Source organism: Diceros bicornis, chromosome 33 (assembly GCF_020826845.1).
Source record: "Diceros bicornis minor isolate mBicDic1 chromosome 33, mDicBic1.mat.cur, whole genome shotgun sequence".
NCBI lineage: Eukaryota > Metazoa > Chordata > Mammalia > Perissodactyla > Rhinocerotidae > Diceros > Diceros bicornis.
Window position 1 is genome coordinate 2113308 of NC_080772.1, and position 21033 is coordinate 2134340.

General features: G+C 40.5%; 1 protein-coding gene across 25 annotated transcripts in view; it reads right to left on the reverse strand.

The window, feature by feature from the left end:
- The window catches only part of LOC131396453 (ral guanine nucleotide dissociation stimulator-like), a 225171-nt gene that overhangs the window by 168031 nt on the left and 36107 nt on the right, over positions 1-21033 (reverse strand). For 3 of the 25 annotated variants that reach the window (XR_009216533.1, XR_009216534.1, XM_058528662.1), the window contains exon 1: positions 9458-9727. The exons of 1 other annotated variant lie outside the window; for it this stretch is intronic. The gene's annotated coding sequence lies outside the window, so the exon portion shown is untranslated. Of the gene's footprint in view, positions 1-9164; positions 9298-9457; positions 9735-21033 lie in introns of those variants that run through there. 21 more of the 25 variants (XM_058528668.1, XM_058528664.1, XM_058528660.1 and 18 more) reach the window with 14 other exon arrangements.

A 21033-nucleotide genomic window follows, 5' to 3' on the forward strand; every position in this document is an offset into this window, starting at 1 on the left:
ATCATATTTGTTTTATGCAAGTGCCTCCTGACTGCTCCTCACATTTTGTCCCTGTGCCCTCTGCCTCTCCCTCTTGCCCCGGGGTGTCCATGTTGATGCTGAGGTGTGAAAAACTTCCTGATCAAGCCCACACATGCACGGCCATGCTCCTTGTTGTATGGATGTGTGTGTGTTCAGCAATTCTGTATGGTCACAGGGTGCACGGCTATTATGGCATCTATGTGAAGGTGTGTTTTGTTGATGTCTGTGTGTGTTTAGAGAGTTCAAGTCACCGTGGGCTCTGAGACAGTGAGTGGTCTGTATGTGTGTGAGTTTGTGTGTATGTTCTGAGTATCAGTGTGCATTATCAGGTGTAGTTTACAGACTGAATGCTGATGGTCATTTACAAATAGTGTGTATGTGGGTGTGGGTGTGTTGTCAGCATTTCCATATGTTCAGAGGATGTCTGTCATTGTGGGAATGTGTGGAATAAGTATGTTGTTACAGATCAGCATGGGCACCAACACTGTTTGCCTGTTACTAGTTCAACACTCAACACCCCTGAAGAAACATTGAGTCCAGACATTCACAGGCCCCATCAGGCCCACAGAGATCCTACTCAGCTGTTTTGTTCCCATCACAGAAATATGAACAGGTAGCCAAGGACCACTTGATATTTGAGAAAATCCTCTAGCATGAAAAATGGAGCAAGAAACACATACACTGAAGTGAAGGACTAAAGGAGTAGCAAGGAAATCCAGAGATCATAGTGAAACTTCAATTGCATATCTAGTAACATCTTCAAAACAATTAGACATGGGCCGGTCCTATGGCCTAGTGGTTAAGTTCAGAGAACTCTACTTCAGCAGCCCAGGCTCCATTCCTCGGCATGGACCTACACCACTCATCAGCGGCCAGGCTGTGGTGGCAACCCACATACAAAATAGAGGAAGAGTGGCACAGATGTTAGCTCAGGGTGAATCCTCATTAGCAAAGGAAAAAAAAAAGAAGATAAAACATCCATTAAGTGTATATATATATATATATGTATTGATGTTACTGCACAATATTGGGGTTCTCTTGCCCAATGCACATTAAAAAAGCCAGTTATTTTGGCATCAGCTTTTGGGAAAAGAATTGTAGCTTTATTTTTGTGAGATTTATCTGCAAGGAGACAGGGGCCATGTGTCTGTCTCAGATCTGTCTCCCCGATCCAGGGCTTGGGGCACAATTTATGGGATGAAGGGCAGGGCGGTCTGACATGTGGAAGTAGATGATTGAAAGTAAGGAGAAGTGAGGTAATGGATGATCTTCACAAGCAAAGTCAAGCTTTGTGGCTCTTCATCGGATGTGTGTTCAGAAACTGGCAGTGTTACGATGATCTGAGGATGGAGCTTTTAGATGCTTGATGTCAAAAATATCATTTATCGAGCATTTGCGCAGGTGTAGTTGATGGGTTGGTGGTGTCAACTGGCCTGAACTGGACTAGGGGTCTCAGTTCCTGAAAGAAAACTCTTAACTACTCTGTTGATAAGATGGGGTCAGTTGAACTGGTCCTGGAGGGCCCATGGTTATGTTGGTATATGCATATATACGCATATGCCTGAGATTATCTATATGTGTGTTAAATGTAGAATATATGCAAATCAGGCTCTAGTGAAAGTGGTCAGGACAGATTTTAATCAGTAATATACCACTGCAATAGGGAAGAGGGAACAGGGTGAACTGAACTCAATTTGATTTGTACAGAGGTGACTGGACATTTGAAAGGGAGAATGAGGGAGCAGGCAGAGGGGTGAGCAGGGGCTCAGTAGAGTCAGGGAGGGAAAAGTTACAGAGTGTTGGTCAGTGCAATGTAATCTGGCCAGTTGTGTCTGCTGGTTGGAAATGATCAAAGTTTCACTTTTCTCCTCTCACAGAGTCTGGGAGACAGACACCCTATCCTCATCTCAATGAATGGCTCTCAGGACCTTGAGAAATGCATTCGTTGGTTATTAGAGACACTTATATATATAAGTGTCTCTAAATATATATTTATATATATTTTTTATATATATATATAAAAATCAAAAGGACAGAGGAAATATTCACAGTTGTAAGCACTTTTGGGTAAATGTTCTAAGAAAGGGATGTCAGAGGCAAATGATTGAGTGTTGGCCAGAACAAACAGTCAGTTCTTTTGGCTGCTTTGAGCTTTCTCAGGCCGACACTCTTTAAGGGGGCAGGGGTCATCCTAGGGATGTGGATTTGAGCTGTTAGAAACTGTGTCAGTGTTTAAGTCTTATAATGCGTGTGGAGGTGTGAAACCATTTGTGCTGAGAGGCTGTAGTTATTATAGGATAAGATTGAGGCCTAGTCAAGAAGAGGGCTCAATGGAGCCTGGCTTGAGTTTGGTCAAGTACAGGATCATATATAGAAATAAGATATGTACATTTTTTGGATAATATAAATCATTATATTGAATAATATAATATATTGAATTAAATAATATATATAATGAATATATATTGAATGTGTATAAATAACATAAGTATGTGTACATATATTTGAATTCAATAATATAAATATATAGAAGAGAGTGACATCAACATCATGGCAGAGTGAGCTTCCCCTATTGAACTCTCCTCCTCTAAGACACAACAAAAAGGACATTCATAGTCCAACAGAAGCTATTCACAAATAATATAAATATATATATGATTTCAAGGAATATTCAGACATAATAGAAATTTCCAGGGCCAGCTCCGGGGCTTAGCAGTTAGGTGCGCGCACTCCACTGCTGATGGCCCGGGTTCGGATCTCAGGTGCGCACCAATGCACTGCTTCTCCGGCCATGCTGAGGCGGCGTCCCACATACAGCAACTAGAAGGATGTGCAACTATGACATACAACTATCTGCTGGGGCTTTGGGGGAAAAAAAAAGGAGGAAGATTGGCAATAGGTGTTAGCTCAGAGCCAGTCTTCCTCAGCAAAAAGAGGAGGATTAGCATGGATGTTAGCTCAGGGCTAATCTTCCTCACAAAAAAAAAAAAGAAATTTCCAGAATTAATAAAAGACTTCTATTCTAGATTCAGGCAGGTGAACACATCTCAAGCATAATTAAAAAAAAAAAATCTAGAGTTAGATCCATCCAGGGAAACCAAAGAACACCAAATACAAAAGAAGATATTCAAAGCCCCACAGAGGGACAGAACACTTACAGAGACTTACATTTAGACCTATGATACATTTCTTAACAATGGAAGGCAAGAGAGAGTTGGATTAAATCTTAAAGATACAGAGAGAAAATGACTTTCAGTGTATACCCAATCAAACCATATCTCAAGAACTGGGGTGAATTACAGATATTTTTATGCAAACATTTACTAAGAGTATTACCACCAACAAATGCTCATTAAGGAACTTCTAAAGAATGTACTTTAAGGGGGCCAGCTACCCAGTGTAGAGGTTTAAGTTCAGCACGCTCTGCTTCCAAGGCCTGGGTTCATGGGTTCAGATCCTAGGAGTGGACCTACACCACACATCAGCCATGCCATGGTGGTGACCCATATACAAAATAGAGGAAGACTGGCACAGAGGTTAGCCCAGAGCTAATATTACTCAAGGAAAAAAATTAAAAAGTAAAATGAATGTACTTTAACAAAAAATTGATAGAAGAAATGCTAAGATGTAAAAATGGATTGTGAGGATAAAAAAGGGTAAACATCTGAATAAATCATTGAAAGCATGACTTTACCAAACAATAATAATATTGACAATGTATAACAGATGGAGTTAAAAATTAATGACAAGGGAACTTCTGTTTTAGAGTAGACTAAGACAGGAAAGCACACTTGCTGCAAAACCGGACAAAGCCAGATAAATTATAGATATATTTTTAGAGCATCAGAGAACTTCAGAACCAACCAACTAAAATTCCAGAAAGAAGAAAAACTCTTTTATGTGAGCAAGAATTTTTACCTTTCTTTCCCCCAGAAGCATTTTCTGATTCTGAGTGCCTGTTGAGGATCTGGCTTGCTCAGTCTGAGCCTCGGCTAGAGAAAAGAGAAACTAGGCAAACTTGTAGTGATTCTGCAGGATTGGTGTGGCAGAGGAAACCTGAGTGCTTTCACACACACAACTGCTCTTCCTCACAGCACCTGTGCTAAGTTTTGGTGCCACACAGGAATCCGGGGAACTAGGCCAAAGCTTCCATAAAGCAAAGTGAAACCTCCAGAAGTGGTGGAAATGGCCTAAGTCCAACATACTGCTAGTCTGACCTTCAGGGAATTTGCCATATTGTGAAGCGATGTAAGGTAGGAGGCTGGAGAGCTGCGCTGAAATGTCTGAAGGGCGTAGCTGAATATTCTGTGGGCTCCCAAACCTGAGGAGACAGAGATCTACGAGACTTAGAACCAGACGCCTGTGCGGGGGAGGGGAGCAGAGCAAACAGGAACAGGGGGAAAGCGGAAGGGCTGGGTTTACTAAAAGTGAGACCCAGCCCCAAGTCTGATCAACATCTGATTGGACTCAGGTGCTCCAACTTCACTGTTTCCCAATGAAGGAAGACAAGGTCACGTGGAGCCTCTCGAGTTACGTTACACAGACCTTCCAAAGACACTGGTGAGAAGATGGAAAAGGCACGCCACAGATTGGGAGAATACCTTTGCAAATCACATATCTGACAGGACTATAAAGAACTGTCAAAACTCAGCAATAAAAAAATCCAAGTTTAAAATGGGCACAGAATTGGACACTTCACAAAAGAAGATAAACAGATGGCAAATAAGCTCATGAAAAGATGCTCAACGTCATTAATCATGAGAAAAATGCACATGAAAACCACATTGAGATACTGCTATGTACATATTAGAATGTCTAAAATTAAAGATGTTGACCATACCAAGTGTTAATGAGGATGGAAAGTCACTGGAACACTACTACATTGCTGGTAGGAACACAAAGTGGTTCAGCCTCTTTGGAAAACAGCTTTCAAGTGGAGTTTGTTAGGCTGCTGTAACAAATTAGCACAAATTTCATGGCTTAAAACAGCTCAGATTTGTTTTACAGTTCTGTAGGTTAACAGTCTGACACGGGTCTCCTTGGGCTAAAATCAAGGTGTTGGCAGAGCTAGGTTCTTTTGGGGGGACTCTAAAGGTTAATCCATTTCCTAGCCTTTTCAAGCTTCTAGAGACAACCACATTCCTTAGCCTATGGCCCCCCTCCTCCACCCTCAAGACCAAGAACTCGGCATCTCTCTGGCCCTGCTTCCCTTGTTGCATCTTTTTTCTACTCGCCTGCTGTTCTTTCCCTTTTAAGGGCCTTTGTGATGCACTGGGCCCACCTGGATAATCCAGGATAATCTCCATATTTTAAAGTCAGTTGATTAGCAACCTTAATTCCATCTGCAAACTTAATTCACCTTTGCCAAGTAACCTAATGTATTCCCAGGTTCCAGGGATTAGGACATCTTTCTGGGCCATGACTTTGCTACACAAACAGTTTTTAAAATAAAGTTAAACATACACATATCATGTGACCCAGCAATTCCACTTCTAGGTGCTTACCTAAGAGAAGACTAACGTTCACACAAAAACTTGTTTGCAAAGATTTATAGCAGCTTTATTCATAGTCAAAAAAGACAAAACTGAAAATAACTCAAATGTCCTTCAACTGGTGGATGGATAAACTGTGGTACATTCATACAATAGATACTACATTCAGCAATAAAACAGAAGGAACTGCTGATACAGGCAACAACATGGATGAACACTAAACTGAATGTATTTTGCTACATGAAAGAATCCAGACTCAAAAGGCCAAATACTGTAGGATTCCATTTATATGATATTCTAGAAAAGACAAACCATAGGGAAAGACAACAAATCATTAGTTGCCAGGGGTTAAGGGTGGGGGAAGAGTTGACTACAAAAGAACAGCTGAAGGGAGCTCTGGGTGCTGGAACTGTTCTGTATATTGAATGTGGTAGTGGCACAGCTCTATGCATTTGTCAAAACAGTTGTACAAAGAGGGAAACAAATACATCATTTCTCAGTCATCAGATTGGCAAACCTTTAAAAATCTGACAATGCCGATCTGACAATTCCCAGGGAAAGGATGACTCAGACACTGTTGGCGAGAATGGAAATTACTAAAACTTCAGAGGATGATTTGGCTGCAGCTCGTCAAGTTGCAGATGAACATCAGCCTCTGGACCAGCAATCCACTCACAGGCAGGCGTCCATTCTAGGGAATCCACGTGTGCTCGAGGAGACACACACAAGTATAGTTATTAAACATGGTATGGGAATGAATTAATTGTGGTTAGTAGTTATTTAAAAAAGAAAGCAAAAAATGCATATGGGAAAAAATCAACCCTGCTGGCTACATATATGATCTGGGAAGGTAACTCACTGGTTTGTCTACTTAATAGTACATAGCACAGAGAGCACTGTACTAAGAATCTGGAGACAAGCATCTGAGCATATAGTTCCAACTCTGCCACTAAGTAGCAGTCAGACTATGGATGACTTAACTTGAGAAACCTCACTTTTCATTTACTGGAAAATGAAGAGGTTAGGCTCTACAACCACTAAAATTATTTCCAACAACTCCATAATTCTATACTTCAATAAGTCAACAATCAAAAATTATATTCCAAAGTACCTATGTTCAGAAACTGTTTTTCCCAGACACCCTGAAATTAGAAACTATCAGGGAAATAGGATATCTTAAAATATTGATACATAGGGCTGGCCCCGTGGCTTAGCGGTTAAGTGCACGCACTCTGCTGCCTGCGGCCTGGGTTCGGATCCCAGGCACGCACTGACGCACCGCTTCTCTGGCCATACTGAGGCCGTGTCCCACATACAGCAAATAGAAGGATGTGCAGCTATGACATACAACTATCTACTGGGGCTTTGGGGGAAAAAATAAATAAATAAAATTATTAAAAAAAATATTGATACATAAAATGGCCCAAATTTCTTGGTACGTCTATGACAAGCTGTTTAATCAAGATGGTAACTCAGAAAGAGCGTATAAACAGCAAAACCTACCATATTGACTTGGGTCACCCTCAGGAAAAACATATGTCCTCTCCCACTTTAACATTCCAAAACAAATTCACCATACTAGTGAGTCCGTCTTGTCAAGTTCAGGTCTGTCTAGCCAGAAGTCATTCATGTATATAGTAAGATTTACTTCATTTTTTAACAAAGATAAAAAGATAAATGGCTTTTTATATTTTTGCCTGTTTCATCTATAAAGATCTTACATTACAATTTAATAGCTTCAGACTGCTACAGTAATTTAAAGAGCATTTTGAAACTTGTAATATGCCATGTCCAACAGAATCCAGTAAAAAAATCAGTAGTTCACAATCCAACAATGCTTATTTAGATTCATTACCAACAATCCTTACACTTCAAAGACACCAATAACCAACATGTCATTTGTTCCTCCTGCAGAATTTCATAGGTTGTTAAATTCTGGTATCATCCAAAAGTATAATTAGGATGCTATCAATAAAATGTATTTTTTTATCAGAAATATTAAAACTAATGATTAAACTATTAAACTAAATGATTAACTAAATATTAAAACTAATGGCAACTAACGATCTGTTGTCTTTCCCTATGGTTTATCTTTTCTAGAATATCATATAAATGAAATCCTACCGTATTTGGCCTTTGTACCTTTCACCCTTTCAGTTGTGGGAGGTCAAGATTTGGCCACCCTGAAATCCATATCTTTACCTTGGTTGTTTTCTCTAGGGACATTTGACCTCCCCCACTAACTAAAGAATTTGACATAGTAACTCCTTCCTGGAACAGATCTATCATGATGGCTGTAAAGATAATGTAGGATAAATGTTACAATAGGAAAGACACCAACAAGCCCATCTTATCCGAAGTTCTGTCTCTCTGGCCACCTTCTCTGGATGGCCCTGTGAGAAGTTGCCAGACAATCATTTACATTTATAAGGAAAATCTCCATTTGTAAAGGTATCTCCCTGTCTGTTTTGGGAAGAGGGGGGAATGGCCTCATTTCTAGAGGCTTATGAATGTGAAACGTGAGGCCTTAAATCTGCATAATAACCTTACTCTTGTTTACTGTGCTTTAGTGGTAATCTCCTGTAACTGACTCCCCCCATCCCCAACACCCTCCTTTGTCTTTGGCTGAACATGGTACTTAAGACAAGAATTTCTGCTATTGTGTTGAGAAACGCAGTGTCCCTGCTTTCTCCCATGTATACATGTTATTAAACTTGGTATTATTTTCTCCTGCTAACCTGTCTTGTTAATTATTTGGCCAGCCATAAGAACCTTAAAGAAAAGGGCAGAGGGAGATTCCACCTCTTCCCCCAACACAATCAAATCAAAATTTGAAAATTCTTGCTCTACGAGCTTTCCAAATCTAAATTCTTACAATTCTAAATGAGTATGGAGACAAAACACACACTACATACTACTTCTAAAAACCTCCTTATCCGATTTTAATTTTAGCACCAACTGCCAAGAAAATCCTTTCCACTGAAACCAAAATTCCGTACACATTATGTCAATCATCAATTGATCAGTCATCCGTCTATGTTAACAGAAGGTGAGTTATTATTAGGAAGCTACATAATTTGCACCAAAGACTGTTTAAAGCTCCTTTCATTAAATGCAGTTTACAACAATTCACAGGCTTCAAAGTTCACCTTGCAAATATAGAGTCAATTATCAGAAACCATTAATGGGATTAGGCTTTTCTATAAAGGTGGTCCCAAGGAAGTAGGAACACTTATTTGTTTAAAGAACGCAGTGAGGAGCCCAATAGCCTGCGCGGAGTCAGGCAGAGGAGCGCTGACCACAGTCCATCTTCTGAAGGAAAGTGTTCACCCCGGGATGTCGAGACCTGGCCTAGACGGGCCCCGGGGAGCACGAACTCAAGGGCTCGAGCAGAGGGCAGGCGACTCCCTGCCGCCCCCTGCACCTCCGCTAGGTGGGCAGGAGGCCCCGCCAGGGTGGGGCACCGCCAAAGCAGAGGGACCCGCCGGCCAGGCGGCGCTCCTCTGCTCCTCAAAGGGACAGAGTTGGGCTCCCCCGCCTGGGGCAGCCCGCCAGCAGCCCCGGCCCCCGACCCCATCCGCCGACCCCCCCACCGCGGTCCCGCCATCTGCGGCGGCGATCTCCACGCCGAGCCCGCCGCCCACCGCCTACCTCAGCGCCGCCTCCTGCCCAGCGCTCCTCCACACTGCAGACAGGAGAGCTCCCCTGTGCTGAAAATCATGGAGGAAGGATCCAGAAACCGCCAATCCCCCTACACAAACCTCCGAGACAGCCACCTGCGCACCTGGGGCGCCACCTCCAGTGCACACGCCTCGGGGCTCTCCAGCTCCCCAGCCCCTCTGCCACTCTGAGAGCCAGTCTTGTGCATGCGCGGGCCTCCAAGAACAATGGGAGCCGCTGGGGGGCACCGGGAGGGGGATGGGGGTGCGGGGACCAAGGTGTACCTGAGAGGGAGAGCGGGAGCTGGCTGGCACTCTGCAGTCCTTGACTCTGCTCTCCCTGGATGACCATCAGTTCCTGGAGAAGATCTGCCTTCCCTTGAGGCGGCTCCTCCTGTCCTGAGAAGCACGTTACATGATCTAACATTTGTTTAAAAAAGAAGAATGACATCCTTAACACCTGATGTGTCGTGTCCCCAGAAGAATTATCTGCTTCCCCAGAAGACTAGACAGTGAGCAGCTGGGACTGAGTTCTGACCTAGGAAGGAAGGACGCTGAGGGCACAGCTGTCTCCCCTCTGCTGGCTCCTTCCTCTGAGTTGTGGCCGTGATGGGGCCACAGCGTTGGGGACTCTGCAGGTGACAACGCTCACATGTTTGCACACCATATTACATTTCTTATGGTTGAGTGGTTAAAATGGGAGGCTAGCTGTCAGTTTTTCTCATGATTTCACTTGCAGAAATGTCTTTGGACAAAGAAGTTTGTTTTCTTAAGTTCTGATTTTTATAATCAATAACAATAGTTAAAATACTTATTTTCTTAATCTCATTGGCATGCTAAAACAAACAAGTCACTTGGTTTTCACCAAATTGGCCACATTTTCATTAAAACTTTGGAAGTATTGCTGTTTGAGGTAAAGAAAGCATTTGAGAAGAACAATTACCCTTAGATAATATCTTCCCAGATAAATGGACAAACACACAGTTATGAGCCGTTCTGAGGGGCCTGGGATATCCAGTTTGAGTTCTACAATGGATCATCTGAAGTAAGGTTAAATTAGTAATTTTCTGAGGAGTTTGCTAGTAAATATTCACGTCGCCTTCATCAAATAGGTCTAGTGATTTAAATGAAGGTTGAGCTTAATGATAAAAGTTTTCAAGAAGACTGAGAAATATTAAGTAAATGTACTTAAAACAAAAAGGTGCAAATCAAAGTAAAGCCTGCCATTATCCTCTTTAAAACAGAGTCACAGTAGCAGTATTGTCAAGGTATGAGAAGGAATAGAAATGCTTTATAAAGTCAATTCTTCACTTCTAAAGGACCTAACGTGACATTCTAGAAATGTCCATAGTCTTTCACTCATCTAGATTAAAATTGCTCAATTTATATTTTAAAGACTAGTGTATCTGAGGGCAAAATATTCAAGGTCAGTGTTTAATTGTTTTTCATTGTTGCAAAGTACATGGGTATAAAGTGTGGCTGAAATCCATGGTCTTGGAGAAGAAAAATATATAGAACTTATTTATCACTCTCACAGCATGTCCTGACTTAATCCTACAAATATCCCAAGAATAAAGCCTCAGTGAATTCCATTCTGTTCTTAGATATGACATCTTTCATTTCTAATGAATATTCTCAAATTAGGCTCTAGCTAGTAATTATGTTCCTGATGTAAATAAGCAGTAAAAAAGAATCCATGCTTGATTACCTCGGGCTCAAGAGGACTACTTAGAACCAAAATTTGTTTTTTGCTTTGTTTTTCTTTATCGATTTCTTTCTTTCTCCTCAGTGGAGTCGACAGATAAATGACACAGAAAGCTGAGAGACTGGAGGGCAGGGTCTTGAAGAATGTAGGATTTCCTAATCTTCCAGATCTTTTTTATCTTTAAAATTCTGTGATTTTTGCTGTTTATATAGGAGTTCATTTTTTTCATTATTTCTCATAATGATCATAATAGTGAGACTAACAAAACTTAACACCTGTGGAACATTTTTTGTGGTAAAAATTTATGTCATTCTGACAACTGTTAATATTTTAAAAAGCCACTAAGAGATAACCTGATGCTCAGAGGATTATTAGGGTGGTGAGATTGTTCTGTACATAATGGTGGCTACATGTCACTATATGTGTGTCAAAACTCATGTAACTGTACAACACAAAGAGTGACCCTTAATCTAGGGACTGTAGTTCATAATGTGGGAGATCAAGATTTGGCCACCTGAAATCTATCTCTTTACCTTGGTTGTTTTCTCTGAGGACATTTGACCTCCCCCACTAACTGCCTAAAGAATTTGACATAGTAACTTCTTCCTGGAACAGATCTTCTGTCTGATGGCTGTAATATAATGTGTAATAGATGTTACAATAGAAAAGGCACCAACAAGCCCATCTTCTCAGAAGTTCTGTCTCTGGCCACATTCTTTGGATGGCCCTGCAAGGAGTTGCCAGACAGACATTTACATTCACACGGGAAATCTCCATTTGTAAAGGTATCTCCCTCTCTGTATTTGGGAAGAGGAGGGATGACCTCATTCCTAGAAACTTATCAATGTGAAAAAGGAGGTCTTAAATCTGCATAATAACCTTACTCTTGTTTACTGTGCTTTAGTGATAATCTCCTGTAACTGACTCTCCCCACCCCCAACATCCTCCTTTATCATTAGCTGAACATGGTATTTAAGACGAGAATTTCTGCTATTGTGTTGAGAAACGCAATGTCCCTGCTTTCTCCCATGTATACATGTTATTAAACTTGATATTATTTTCTCCTGCTAACCTGTCTTGTTAATTATTTGGGCAGCCATAAGAATCTTAAGGAAAAGGGCAGAGGGAGATTCTCTCTCACTTCCCCAACAATAACAACGTTTCAATATTGTTCATTCATTATAACAAACGTATCACACTAATGCAAGGTGTTAATAACAGGGGAGATGGCACTTGGGAGAGAGGGGAGAGGCAGTACGGTGGGTGTATGGAGCTCTATGTACTGTGGGAGATCAAGATTTGGCCACCCTGAAATATATCTCTTTACCTTGATTGTTTTCTCTGAGGGACATTTGACCTCCCCCACTAACTGCCTAAAGAATTTATACATGGTGGCTCCTTCCTGGAACAGATCTTCTATCATGATGGCTGTAAAAATAATGTAGGATAGAGGTTACAATAGGAAAGGCACCGAGCTTCTTTTATCAAAAACTCTGTGTCTCCTGACCACATTATCTATAGATGACCCTGAAAAGAATTGTTTTCCTGCCCTCTGAAGTCCCAAACCACTACCCGCCCCCAACACTCTCCTCGCCTTTAGCTGCGATACTTAAGCAAGCAGCTTAGACAGAGGGACGAGTTGCTCATTTCTGAGTTTCTCCCATGTATACACGTGATTAAACTTGGTATTATTTTCTCCTGCTAACCTGTCTTGTTAATTATTTGGCCAGCCATAAGAACCTTAAGGGAAAGGGCAGAGGGAGACTCTCTCCCTCTCCCGACATACTATCTGTTCAATTCTCTGCGAATCTAAAGCAGTATTGTTAAGAATAAAGTGTTTAAAGATTTTTTGAAAGGCACCGAAAGGCGAGCTAACACTGTAGGGCATCTATTTTGTGCAGAAGGTCAAGGAAGAAGAAGTTGAAATGATTTAAAAAGTTCACCTTGTGACAGTTTGAATTGTGGTGTGTTTCTGAAGCCTTAGACAAGGGCAGGACATAGAATTTGAGACAGGAATGAAATAAAGGAGAAGGAAGACATCAGCGTGATCAGAGCTGATCAATTAATATTTAGGACAAGTTACTATATTGGATGGATTTGTTTTTATTTTCTTTGCTTTTTAGAAACCTTACACCTTTCTGTGAAAGCCACACGTGCACAGTGTCAACAGGTATGTTTCCTACCTAGCGGCAGCTGCTTCTCTCCCTCTGCATCTTCTATTCCTTCCCCCTCCTCTCACCACCTCTGACTGATGGTCTCTGTTTCTATCTCCCTTCCTTACTCTTCCTCTCTCCTATTTTTTTTTTTTTTTTTTTGCTTTATCTTTGTGTTTCTTTCTCCTCTAACACATCAGACTAACCATAACCTTCCTGGTCATTGTTTAGTTCCACTGAAGGAACTCAGTGGTTTCCATCAAGAAATGATAGATCAGTGTTCTGTGAAAATTTTCTCTATTTCAGCTACTTCTCCACCCTCAATCTAAAGCAGGAAAATTTCTTGAACGTTGAGCCAATTTTTTATATATATATATTTTTTTGAATCCAAATTTCAGAGCTCCTGGTCATATTGGAAAAATTGCTGAAGAAGGCTACCTGGAGTTGAGCCGATACTTCTTCCTATGGCCATAAAAAAGAATCCTTATTTTGGCCATGGGGCCTCAGGAGAAGCCCTCGTGAGAGAGGAATCCATGCTAACCCTATGTTGTACCTAGGACTGGCTTCTCCTAAGACAGTGGTTCTCGAACTCCAGTGTGCATTAGAACTGTGTGGAGGTCCCCTACAACACAGAATGCTGAGCCCATCCCAGAATTTGTGACCCAGTAGGATGGCGGACCTGAGAATTTACGTCTCTGACCATTTCCCAGGTGATGCTGCTGACCAGCTACACATTGAGAACCACCGGCTTAGAAACCTCAGGTTTCAAAGGATGCTTTGCTTGAGCAGACAGCCAAAACTATCAAAATCTTCATCAAGATTCACCAACAGACACGGAGGTGACGTCAGCATCATGGCGGAGTGAGCTTTCCCGTGAATTCTTCCCCCACAAAATACAACAAAAGTAACAGCCACAGACAAACAACGGAATCCCAGACAGTCAAAAGCTGGAGCGGAGGGATCCACACTGCCGCACATCTGAGAGCGGAACGTGCTGGGCCCCCGGAGGAAGTGGGGAGAGGTAAGGAGAACTCCGCTCCCTCCCCATCAGATCAGCGATCCGGTCCGCGCGGCTCCCAGAGAGGGGGGAGGGGCGGCCCTCGGCGGGAAACTGTAGCTCTTCGGGCGCTCTCAGCCAGTGGGAAACTCCCGCACAGAGGGCTCAGAGGAGCCACAGGGCTACCATCAACATCTGAGCAACCCAGAGAGCGGATAAAGAGGGGCAAACGAGAAGCCTCCCACGTCAGGGACCCAGAGGGCAAAAGAGAGAGCTCCCCCCTCCCCACAACCCGGAGTCTGCAGCTCGACCAGATCTAGCGGTCCGAGACAGACCTGAATAAATTGGACTGGACCCGTGGATCGCAGTGGGGAAAAGAAACAAAACAAAACAAAACAAAACTGCGGATCGCAGCAGAAAAACTGGGGCAGAGCGCAGGGGGCTTAGACTACACAGCCCTTCACCACCACACAGTGGCGGCAGGTGGAAAGTGCAACCAGAGACTTCCAGGATGAGGAAAATCAAAACCAACACAGGAACCACAATGCAAAAATATATGAAATCACCAGACCAGAAACAAAATGACAAGCAACCAGAAATCAACCCCGAAGACACAGAAATCCATAAACTAAATGACAGAGATTTCAAAATAGCTATCATAAAAACACTCAACGAAATACGAGACAACACAGACAAACAATTCAATGAGATTAGGAGTTTCTTCACAAAAGAGATTGAAATCATAAAGAAAAACCTATCAGGGCTGATGGAGATGAAGAACACAATGGAGGAGATAAAGGAGAATCTGGAATCTTTAAAGAACAGAGCTGACAATATGGAGGAAAGAATTAGTACTTTAGAGGATAGGAATACAGATATACTCCAGATGGAAGAAGAGAGAGAACTAAGACTAAAAAGAAATGAAGAAAGACTCCGAGAAATATCGGACTCTATTAGAAAATGTAACATAAGAATTATAGGTATTCCTGAGGGAGAGGAGAGGGAAAGAGGAACAGAGAGCCTATTCAAGGAAATAATAGCTGAAAATTTCCCAAATCTGGGGAAGGAGCAGGAAATACCAGTAAGCGAAGCCAACAGGACTCCTATATATATTAACAGACAAAGGCCTTCACCACGACACCTAGTGGTAAGGCTAGCCAGGGTCAACGACAAAGAAACAATATTAAGGGCAGCTAGACAAAAACAAAAAATAACGTACAAAGGAACTCCCATCAGGCTCTCAGCGGATTTCTCAACAGAAACTTTTCAGGCTAGAAGAGACTGGAATGATATATTCAAAATACTAAAAGACAAAAACTTTCAGCCAAGAATACTCTATCCAGCAAAAATAGCCTTCAAATATGATGGAGAAATAGTAACTCTCCCAGATAAACAAAAGCTAAGGGAGTTCATGGCCACGAGACCGCCACTACAAGAAATACTCAAGAAGACCCTCAGGCCTGAAAACAAGAAGAGAAAGGGAACACAAAGCTTGGAGTAAGGAGAAAAGTAGGTAGACAAAATCAGAGAAATAGTAGATCTTTACCGGAATAGGTTAGCAACCACTTAAATACTAAACTCAAAGATCAAAGGAAGAAATTCACCAAAAATAAATTTAACCTCATCACTGTAAACACACAGCCACAACACAAGATAGAATAAGGTATAACAAGAGCAACTTAGAAGGGGAAGAGGAAAGTGACTGAATTGACTTAGTATAAGGAAATAGGAGGCTATCAGATAATGGACTATCTCATACAGAAGATTTTTCGCCCAAACCTCAAGGTAACCACTAAACAAATAATCAAATTAAAACCACGTATGATAAACAAAGAGAAAACTAGAAGAATCATAAGACAGAACAACCAAACTGAATTGGCAGTCCAAAACAAATGGGACAAGAAACAAAGGAAATGCAAAAGAACCGGAAAATAAGTGACAAAACAGCAACATTCAACCCTCATATTTCAATAATTACCCTAAATGTAAATGGATTGAACTCTCCAATCAAAAGACACAGAGTGGCAGGATGGATTAAAAAGCAAGACCCAACAATATGCTGCCTTCAGGAAACACATCTTAGCACTAAAGACAAGCACAGGCTCAGAGTGAAAGGATGGAAGACAATACTCCAAGCTAATGGCAAACAAAAGAAAGCAGGTGTTGCCATACTCATATCAGACAAAGTAGACTTCAAGATAAAACAGGTTAAGAAAGACAAAGAAGGGAAATATATAATGATAAAAGGGACACTCCATCAAGAAGACATATCACTTATAAATATATATGCACCCAACATAGGAGCACCAATGTACATAAAACAACTATTAACAAACCTAAAAGGAGAAATCAACAACAACACAATAATAGTAGGGGATCTTAACACCCCACTTACAGCAATGGATAGATCATCCAGACAAAAAGTTAATAAAGAAATATTAGACTTAAATGAAAAACTGGACGAGATGGACCTAGTAGACATATACAGAGCACTCCACCCAAAAACAGCTGACTACACATTCTTCTCAAGCGCGCATGGAACATTCTCTAGGATAGACCATATGTTGGGAAACAAAGCAAGCCTCAATAAATTTAAGAGGATTGAAATCATAACAAGCATCTTTTCAGACCATAAGGCTATGAAACTGGAAATGAACCAGGAAAAAAAAACTGGGAAAGTGACAAAAATGTGGAGATTAAACAACATGCTACTGAACAACCAATGGATCATTGATGAAATTAAAGGAGAAATCAAAAACTATCTGGAAACAAACGAAAATGATAACATGCCATATCAAACCATATGGGACGCAGCAAAAGCGGTCCTGAGAGGGAAACTCATAGCGATACAAGCCCACCTTAACAAACAAGAAAAAGCCCTAATAGGCAACCTTAAATTACACCTAACAGAACTAGAAAAAGAAGAACAAACAAAGCCCAAAGCCAGCAGAAGGAGAGAAATAATAAAAATCAGAGCAGAAATAAATGATATTGAGACCAAAAAAACAGTAGAAAGGATTAATGAAACAAAGAGTTGGTTCTTCGAGAAGATAAATAAAATAGACAAACCCTTAGCCAGGCTAACTAAGAAAAAAAGAGAAAAGGCTCAAGTAAATAAAATTAGAAATGAAAGAGGAGAAATTACAACGGATACCATGGAAATACAGAGGATTATAAGAGAATACTATGAGAAATTATATGCCAACAAATTGGACAATCTAGAAGAAATGGATAAATTCTTAGACTTATACAACCTCCCAAAATTGAACCAAGAAGAAATGGAGAATCTGAATAGACCAATCACAAGTAAAGAGATTGAAATAGTAATCAAAAACCTCCCAAAAAATAAAAGTCCAGGACCAGATGGCTTCTCCAGTGAATTTTACCAAACATTCAAAGAAGATTTAATACCCATCCTCCTCAAACTATTCCAAAAAATAGAGGAAGATGGAACACTTCCTGAATCATTCTACGAGGCCAACATCACCCTGATACCGAAACCAGACAAAGACAATACAAAGAAAGAAAATTACAGGCCAATATCGCTGATGAACATTGATGCAAAAATCCTCAACAAAATATTGGCAAACCGAATACAACAATATATTAAAAAGATCATACACCATGATCAAGTGGGATTTATACCAGAGACACAGGGATGGTTCAACATCCGCAAATCAATCAACGTGATACATCACATCAACAAAACAAAGAATAAAAACCACATGATCATCTCAATAGACGCAGAGAAGGCATTTGACAAGATACAACATCCATTTATGATAAAAACTCTCAATAAATTGGGAATAGAAGGAAAGTACCTCAACATAATAAAGGCCATATATGACAAACCCACAGCTAACATCATACTCAACGGGGAAAGACTGAAAGCCATTCCTCTGAGAACAGGAACGAGGCAGGGCTGCCCACTCTCACCACTCCTGTTCAACATAGTACTGGAGGTTTTGGCCAGAGCAATTAGGCAAGAAAAAGGAATAAAAGGAATCCAAATAGGTAACGAAGAAGTGAAACTCTCACTATTTGCAGATCACATGATTGTATATATAGAAAACCCTAAAGAATCTGTTGGAAAACTGTTAGAAACAATCAACAACTACAGCAAAGTTGCAGGGTACAAAATCAATCTACAAAAATCAGTTGCATTTCTATATGCTAATAATGAACTAACAGAAAGAGAGCTCAAAAAGATAATACCATTTACAATTGCATCAAAAAGAATAAAATACCTAGGAATAAATCTTACCAAGGAGGTGAAGGACCTATACAATGAGAACTACAAGACATTATTGAGGGAAATCTACGATGACATAAAGAAATGGAAAGATATCCCATGCACGTGGATTGGAAGAATAAACATAGTTAAAATGTCTATATTACCTAAAGCAATCTACAGATTCAATGCAATCCCAATCAGAATCCCAATGACATTCTTCACAGAAATAGAAAAAAGAATACTAAAATTTATATGGGGCAACAAAAGACCCCGAATAGCTAAAGAAATCCTAAAGAAAAAGAACAAAGCAGGAGGCATCACAATTCCTGACTTCAAAACATACTACAAAGCAATAGTAATCAAAACAGCATGGTACTGGTACAAAAACAGACACACAGATCAATGGAACAGAATTGAAAGCCCAGAAATAAAACCACACATATACGGACAGCTAATTTTCGACAAAGGTGCTAAGGACATGCAATGGAGAAAGGAAAGTCTCTTCAATAAATGGTGTTGGGAAAACTGGACAGCCACATGCAAAAGAATGAAAGTGGACCATGTGCTATCGCCATACACAAAAATTAACTCAAAATGGATCAAAGACCTGAAGGTGAGACCTGAAACTATAAAACTCATAGAAGAAAATATAGGCAACACACTATTTGACATTGGGTTTAAAGGAATCTTTTCGGATGACATGCCTACCCAGACTAGGGAAACTAAAGAAAAAATAAACAAGTGGGACTTTATCAGACTAAAGAGCTTTTATAAGACAAATGAAACCAGAATCAAGATGAACAAACAACCAACCAGCTGGGAGAGAATATTTGCAAAACATACATCTGACAAGGGGTTGATCTCCATAATATATAAAGAACTCACACAATTGAACAACAAAAAAACAAACAACCCGATCAAAAAATGGGCAGAGGAAATGAACAGACACTTCTCCAAGGAAGATATACAGATGGCCAATAGGCACATGAAAAGATGCTCAACATCACTAATCATCAGGGAAATGCAAATCAAAACAACACTAAGATACCACCTCACGCCCGTTAGAATGGCTATAATCACCAAGACAAAAAACAACAAATGTTGGAGAGGATGTGGAGAAACAGGAACCCTCATACACAGCTGGTGGGAATGCAAATTGGTGCAGCCTCTATGGAAAACGGTATGGAGATTCCTCAAAGAATTAAAAATAGAGATGCCCTATGATCCAGCCATCCCACTACTGGGAATCTATCCAACGCACCTGAAATCAACAATCCAAAGAGGCTTATGCACCCCTATGTTCATTGCAGCATTATTCACCATAGCCAAGAAGTGGAAGCAACCTAAGTGTCCCTCGACTGACGATTGGATTAAGAAAATGTGGTATATATATACAATGGAATACTACTCAGCCATAAAAAAAGACAAAATCGTCCCATTTGCAACAACATGGATGGGCCTGGAGCGTATTATGTTAAGTGAAATAAGCCAGAAAGAGAAAGACAAACACTGTATGATCTCACTCATATGTGGAATATAAACCAACACATGGACAGAGAAAACTGGACTGTGGTTACCCGGGAAGTGGGGGTGGGGGGTGGGCACAAGGGGTGAAGGGAGTCATATATGGGGTGAAGGACAAACAAAAATGTACAACCCAAAATCTCACAATGTTAGAAACCATTAAAATATCAATAAAAATGTAAAAAAAAAAAAAAAAAAAAAAAAAAAAGATTCACCAACAACTTGAATGTGTTGGCATTTGGATTTAGAGGCTCCTGAATTTTCAGAGACTAAAGCAAAGATTACTCTGAGTTCAAGGTTTGTGACTCTCCTAAGTGTCACCCAATTCCTTTGCTTGCTTCTGTCAACCCCTACCTGGCTAGGAAAGAATATTAAAAACAAAGCCAGCTTTGATTATTTAATCTTCAGTCAATTAAGACATTTTTGAGGAAGATTTTTTTGACAGAATAGCCCACTTTCTTTTATCTACACTATTGGAAATGAATTATTAGTGATAACAATGGTTATTTACTGAGGACCTAATATGTCTCAAGCCCTTTACATACTTTTATTCCTCTGCTTCTTAGAACCCTACGGCATCCCAGGTGTGTTTACTGTTTCTCCACCACTCCTCTAATGAACCCCCCATATCACACTTATATTTGACTTCACTATGCCTTCTCTCATTTAATTTAGCAATAGAGTAAAATTACAGAAGAAACTTGAAGGGGCCTTGAGCCCCAGCAGGAGAAGGTCTAAAGTCTATCCAGGACAAATGCCTTAATGTTTGTTTCTGAGAAGTTTCCAGGGACAAATACTCCACTAACTCCAGAAATCAGTTCTGATATCTCTAATCAATGATATACATTAATTAATTGGTTTTTTATTGATTGGTTGATTGTCTGCTATATTACTTTGCCATATAATAAAATTTTTCTTTGTGTTATTTAAATAATTTTCACTTTATATCCACTTTTTAAATTTAGCCTTCTCTGGACTTCCTCATACATTGAAGATGGTAAATGTCACCTATTAGCATTTTCCTCTTCTGTTTAGATAACCTCAGTTTCTTTACTGTATTAAAAATATTTAATAAGGCCGGCCCCATGGCTTCGGATCCCGGGCACGCACTGACGCACAGCTTCTCCGGCCATGCTGAGGCCTCGTCCCACATACAGCAACTAGAAAGATGTGCAACTGTGACATACAACTATCTACTGGGGATTTGGGGGAAAAAATAAATAAATAAAATTATAAAAAATATATATA